We start from the raw sequence: 6288 nt of genomic DNA on the forward strand, positions 1-6288 counted from the left end.
GAGTATTCCTCCTGGAGAGTTTCTTTTATTAAATTCTTTCTTTTTTTTAATGACAGAGAGAGAGTGTGTGTGTATATATATATATATATATATAGAGAGAGAGAGAGAGAGAGTATATATATATCTGAGGAATGTCCACCTTGTGCTCATCAGGATGCAAGTCCCCAACTGCGGTTGGGGGCACTATCTCTCTCCATCTACATTAGGAAAGTGATTGAGACATCCGAGACGTGGAAAAAGGGTTCTGTGAGAAACAGTAGATGAGTACATCGTAGGCTGGCCTAGGAGTGAACACAAGCGTGAAAATAATCTGGAGTAGTCAGAGACCAATATAACCCTCTCAGATGGAAGAGCAAAGAATTTAGGCAGTACCCTCTTAATCCACTAGGTGTCACCACCGAGATTACCTCGCAAGGCGCCTGTGGAGGAGACCAAATGGGATAGACCATTTCCTGGGGGATATTGAATCCTTGTGAGGGGTCTGTCCCCAAACACAAGTCATATTTAACCAGAAAAACTTGTTTCTTCAGTCTCTGTCTCCCTTTTCGCTCATTTCCTTTTCCTGTTTAAACCCACTCACGTCTCTATTTTGAAAAACACTGTCTTTGACCCTCCATGCTGGCTCCATTCCTTCTTGCTGCCAGTTCATGGTCAAATTTCCTGAAAATGCTGTTAACACTTACTGTTTCCACTTCCACCTCTCCCATTCATTCGTTTTTTATTTTGTCTTGTTTTCCAACTTTTTATCATGAAAAGTTTCAAACAGAAAAGTCGAAAGGTACAATGAATACTCTTAAGCCGTCCCAGATTCACTAACATTTTGCTAAATTTCCTTTTGTTTTCTATTTCTCTCTCCACTATACACACACACACACACATTTTTCTTTTGCCAAACTATTTGAAAGTTGCAAACTTCTTATTACTTCACTCCTTAAAGCCTCAGTAGGAATCTCCTATTAATAACACCTGCCACACCATTATCACACTTAAGAAAATCTACAACAGGGGGCCAGCAGTGGCGTGGTGGTTAAGGTGCTGGACACTCCCACATGGCTGTCCACGGTTCAAGTCCTGGGCCTGGCGGCTTGCTTTCTCACTTTCCCTCTCTGACTCTCTGTCTCTCTCTGATCAAAGTAAAATAAAATAAATGAATAAATAAAATAAAATTAAAAAAGAAAATCAACAACAAGAGGCTAGCAAATGGCATGGTAGTTAAGGTGCTGGACTCCCACATGGCTGACTGTGGTTTGAGTCCTGTATCTGGCACCTTGTTTTCTCACTTTCTCTCTCTTTCTGTCTCTCTTTGGTCAAAATAAGAAATAATAATAATGGGACCAGCATGTGGCATAATGGTTATGTTGCTAGACTCCCACACGGCTGACTGTGGCTTAAACTCTGGACCTGAAGGCTTGAAACTCATGCTGGGTGCATGAACGTACATGCCCAAAATCCTGAGAGGAGAATGGAATGGAGGAGAAGGAATTGCAGCATGGCCATCCCCCCTGGGGGGTCATTTCTTGCTTTACGTCTCTCTACCTGTCTTTCTTTTTCTCTCTCTCTGGCAAGTATATGTGCCCTACAGCAAAAATTTCTTTCAAAATAAACAAACAAATAAATAATTGCTTTAAACATTTTTTTAAAAAGAAAAAAAATCAGCAGCAGTTCTGAGGCCACCAATATCCACTCTCTATTTAAATCTCCTGTGTTGTCTCAAAAGTGTCTTTTTTTCCTTTTTCAGTTTACCAGAGAGTGCAAGTGCTCAGCTCACCCAAGGGAGACAAGGAAAATGGAAAGTACCCCCTGTGGGGGATGGTCATGCTGAAGTTTCTTCTCCTTTATCCCTCCTTCTTTTTATTTATTTTTAAAAAGAATTATTTTATTTAACTTTATTTATTTATTTATTTTAATTTGACCAGAGAGGGACAGAGAGTGAGAAAAAAAGTAAGAAAGCAAGCCACCAGGTCTGGGACTCAAACCATGGTCAGTCATGTGGGAGCCCAGCACCCTTAACCACCATGCCACCTGGTGATCCCTTATTTATTTATTTTAATTTTATTTATTCATTCATTTATTTTTAATTTGACCAGGAAGAGAGAGAGAGGGGGAGATAGTGAGAAAGAAAGCCACCAGGGTCCAGGACTCAAACCGCAGTTGACCATGTGGAAGTCCACATTACACCACCTGCTGGCCCACCCAGATTCTTCCCCGCACCAAGGCTCCACCACCGGCCTGAGCAAGCCCAGAAGCCTCCCCTTCTTGGTGTCCTCCTCTTCCCATGTTCAAATTATCTTAGAATTTAAAATGACAGAGTACAGCGCAATGTATATTATAAAGTTACTAAATTGAATTAATATGGTTAGGAAAATAAAAGTTTTTTTGAGAGACTTTAACCAGAGAGAGGGTGAGAAAGCAAGTCACTAGGTCTGGGATTCAAACTGTGGTCAGCTATGTGGGAGTCCAGCACTTTTGACCACCTTGTCACCTACCAGCCCCTTAAGAGAGATTTTTGTGGGACCAGCAGTTGGCATAATGGCTATGTCACTAGACTCCCACTGTGAAGACACGGTGACTTCAAAAAGTTCATAGAAAATGGAATTAAATACAAGTTTAGGAGCCAGCAAGTAGGGTAGTGGTTAATGGACTAGACTCCCGCATGGCTGACAGCAGTTCAAGTCGTGGACCTGGAGTCCTGAAACTCTTGCCAGGTATGTGTGCCTGTGTGCCCAAGATTTCAAGAGGAGAAGGGGGGAAAATGGACTGCATCATGGCCGTCACCTCTGAGGGGAGGCGATTTCTCGCTTTCTTTCTTTCTGGTGAGCACACACACCCTATAGCAAAACCTCTCCCAAAAAAAATAAAAAAATAAAAAAAGATTTAAAAAAAAATGCACAGGGACCAGCAAGTAGTGTAATGGCTATGTCGCTGGAGTCCCATGTACTCAACCATGGTTCGAGTCCCAGACCTGGTGGCTTAAAACTCATGCTGGGCGCGTGTGCGTGTGTGCCCAAGATCTTGAAAGGACAATGGAGGAGAAGGGATTGCAGCATGGCCATTCCTCCCGGGGGGGTGATTTCTCGCTTTCTGTCTCTTTGTCTCTGTCTGTCTGGTGAGTGCACGTACCCTATAGCAAAAACCTCTCCAAAAAAAAAAAAAAGAAGATTGACTGTAGGTGCCAGCAGGTGGCTTAGTGGTTAAGGCACTGGACTCCCACATGGTCGACCATGGTTCAAATTCTGGACCTGGTAGCTTTAAACTTACACCGGGCATGTGTGCGTGCATGCCCAAAATCCCAAGAGGAGAATGGAGGAGATGAGGTTGCAGCTTGACATCCTTCCTGGGGGGGGGGGGGATTTCTCACTTTCCCTCTCACTGTATGTATGGTGAGCATGTGCGCCCTATGGCAAAAACCTTAAAAAAAATGTGTGCATGAGAGAGGGAGTGAGGAGAAGAGCGTGAAAACAAAAAACAACAAAAAAAACCACCCCACCCTCAAGATCTCATCACAGCTCGGTCCCTTTGCTCCAGTGTGCACTTGGTACCTTTTCAAAACTGACCCAGGATCCGAGGCTTTAAGCCTTTCAGGCACTTGTGTCACAGTGGCTGGGCTCCTCACTCATTTTTAAATTGGGTTATTTATTTAATACTAATTGAATTATAAGAGTGCTGTTAAGCTGTATGTAAACACTGCCATTCTGGGTGCAGTGCTCAGCAACTCCCAGCCCCAGGACTGTGCTCGTGAGACTCATCCAGGTCAACGTGAGTAACTCTGGTCTGGTCTGGCTGCTCTGTGTCTCTTCCATTCTCCGACCAGTGCATCAGGCTTCCGCTCCTATCACTCACTGAAAATGCCCCAGTCAAGGTCACCGATGACTCAGATGTTACCAAATCCAAGGACACTTATTTTCCTCTTGCTGGGATTTGATATTTCTGACCATTCCTCCACTGCTTTCAGGATGCCACACTATCACGCTATCCTCTGTCCTTTCTTCCTCGGTTTCCCTCACCGGCCTCCTCCCCAAGCCTGAGTCATACCTGGAGTTCCTCTTCTCTTTCCTCTGGGATCCTGGGCTTAGATTTCATCATTATATTTTTGTTCGGGATCTACTGCTGCAAGACAGATGATTTCGAACTGAGTGGTTTAAGACAACAACCTTTTTTTAAAAAAAAAAAAAAATTAGTGGGAACCAGCAGTTAGCATAATGGCTATGTCGCTGGATTCCCATGTAGTCGACCACGGTTTGCGTCCCGGACCCAGTGGCTTAAAACTCACACTGGGCACGTGTGTGTGCGTGCCCAAGATCCTGAGAGGAGAATGGAGGAGAAGGGATTGCGGCGTGACCATCCCCTCTGAGGGGGAATTTCTCGCTTTCTGTCTCTATGTCTGTCTGTCTGGCGAGCGCACACGCCCTGTAGCAAAAACCTCTCCAAAAAAAAATTAGTTATGGGACCAGCGGGTAGCATGGTGGCTAAGGCCGACCACAGTTTGAGTCCCAGACCTGGTGGCTTGCTTTCTCACTCCCCTCTCTCCTCTCTCTGTGTGTGTTTCTCTCTGTTCAAAATTAAAAAATAAGTGAATGAATAAATAAAATTAAAATAAGTATTTAAAAATAAATAAATAAAAATGATTTATTTTAGGGACCAGCAGATGGCGTAATGGTTACGTCGCTGGATTCCCACCTAGTTGACGGAGGTTTGAGTCCTGGGCCCGGAGGCTTAAACTCCTACCAGGCACGTGTCATGCATATCCAAAATCCCAAGAGGAGGGATTGAGGTGTGGTCATCCCCCCAGGGGGTGATTTCTTGCTTTCTGTCTCTCTATCTCTGTCTTTCTGGCAAGCGCATGTGCCTTATGGCAAGAATCTCTCTCTAAAAACAAATTATTTTATTATTTTTAAAATTTGCTATAAGGCACATGCACTCAACCAGAGAGAGAGAGAGAGGAAAAATGAGAAAGCACGCTGCCAGGTCTGAAACCACAGTTGCCATGTAGGAGTCCAGCACCGTAACCACTATGCCACCTGCTGGCCCCAATCCTTCCCTCCTTGTCTTGAGAGAAGTCGACTATTTCACTCTTAAGTATGATGTTAAGTGTAATTTTCTTTTGTGTAAATGTCTGTATCAGATTGAGGACTGTATGCTTATTTCTCCTTTGCTGAGGCACAGCTGCAATCTCTGCTCAGTCCTTGCAGCCTTAGATGGGTTTCTTGGGATCTGCTTCCTTGTGTGTTATTCAGGGGTCAGTCAGAGACTTGGGAAGAATTTCTATATACAATACTCATGTCTCCTCTCTGTGGCTTTCTTCTTTTCTTGACATATTCCTTCAATCTTCCAAAAGTGACAGGAGCCCCTAAATTCATTCTTTCATTTATTAACCCGTAAGACTGCATATTGCTATATAAATTTGAGCTGCTCTGTGGCTAGAAAAGCTCCAGAACAATACAATCTTTCAGTGACATTTCTTTCTTTCAAAAGTTTATTCTTCTCCAGTTTTTTTCTGTTGTTAGTATTGTTTTCTGATAGTTACATTTGTTTTTAAAATGAGATTTTCAAAGTTTGCAATTGTTTTCTGTGAGAAGTTTAGTTCAATGTAACTGAGTTCATCGTTACTAGAAATGACAACTGCCTTTTAAAACCGTGTGGTCACGTGGTCCCTTAGGAGAATATGGCATTTAAGAAAATATTTCAAAGAAGGGAGGGGTTTCACCCAACACGACAGATCTTGTTTTTGTTTTTGGAAAAGCTTTGCAGGCATGCAGAAGGCTACAGCCAAGGGGAGAACATGACTGGCGTTCTCAAGGAACCAGGAGGCTGGTATGATATTAGGACATTGTTAGAACAGGAGAGTGGCCAGTGATGCGAACAGACAGATAATTTAGGGCTTTGGAATAGAACGGATCATCCCGGGCCTGGTTTACCATTGTAAGGTAAAAGCATTGTGGAAGAGTGGTGTGATCACACATGCATTTCAGAAGTACAATCTTACTGTTTTCTTGTGAATAGACTGAATGGAGCAAATGAAGAGACAGGGCACTAATCAGTGGACAGTGAGGACAGTGAAGTTCTAGATACTTTATGAAGAAAGGTCCTAAGTTTGAGCCCCAGGGCTCCCTTTACATACTGGGTATGAGTGTGGCTGTCTGTGATCCAGGCTGGGTCAGGCTGGGGGGGTGGATTACAGGTGGGAGTGTACCTGTACCTCTCTCTCTCCCTCCCTGGGAATATCATAAACTAAAAAGAAAAAGAAACTAGTTTAAGTCCTAACCAAAAAAAAAAAAAAAAAAACCTCTT

At 43.3% G+C, this 6288-nt stretch overlaps 1 long non-coding RNA gene across 1 annotated transcript in view; it reads right to left on the minus strand.

The window, feature by feature from the left end:
* Positions 1-237: 237 nt before the first annotated feature.
* LOC102496448 (uncharacterized) overlaps positions 238-6288 on the minus strand; it is a 10305-nt gene continuing 4254 nt past the window's right edge. Inside the window, exons 2-3 of the long non-coding RNA XR_335629.1 lie at positions 4033-4107; positions 238-281 (exon numbers count right to left, since the gene is read on the minus strand). This is a non-coding gene — a long non-coding RNA (uncharacterized LOC102496448). The remainder of the gene's footprint in view (positions 282-4032; positions 4108-6288) is intronic.

The sequence above is a fragment of the Tupaia chinensis genome, unplaced genomic scaffold, assembly GCF_000334495.1.
Source record: "Tupaia chinensis unplaced genomic scaffold, TupChi_1.0 Scaffold000477_1, whole genome shotgun sequence".
Classification (NCBI taxonomy): Eukaryota; Metazoa; Chordata; class Mammalia; order Scandentia; family Tupaiidae; genus Tupaia; species Tupaia belangeri.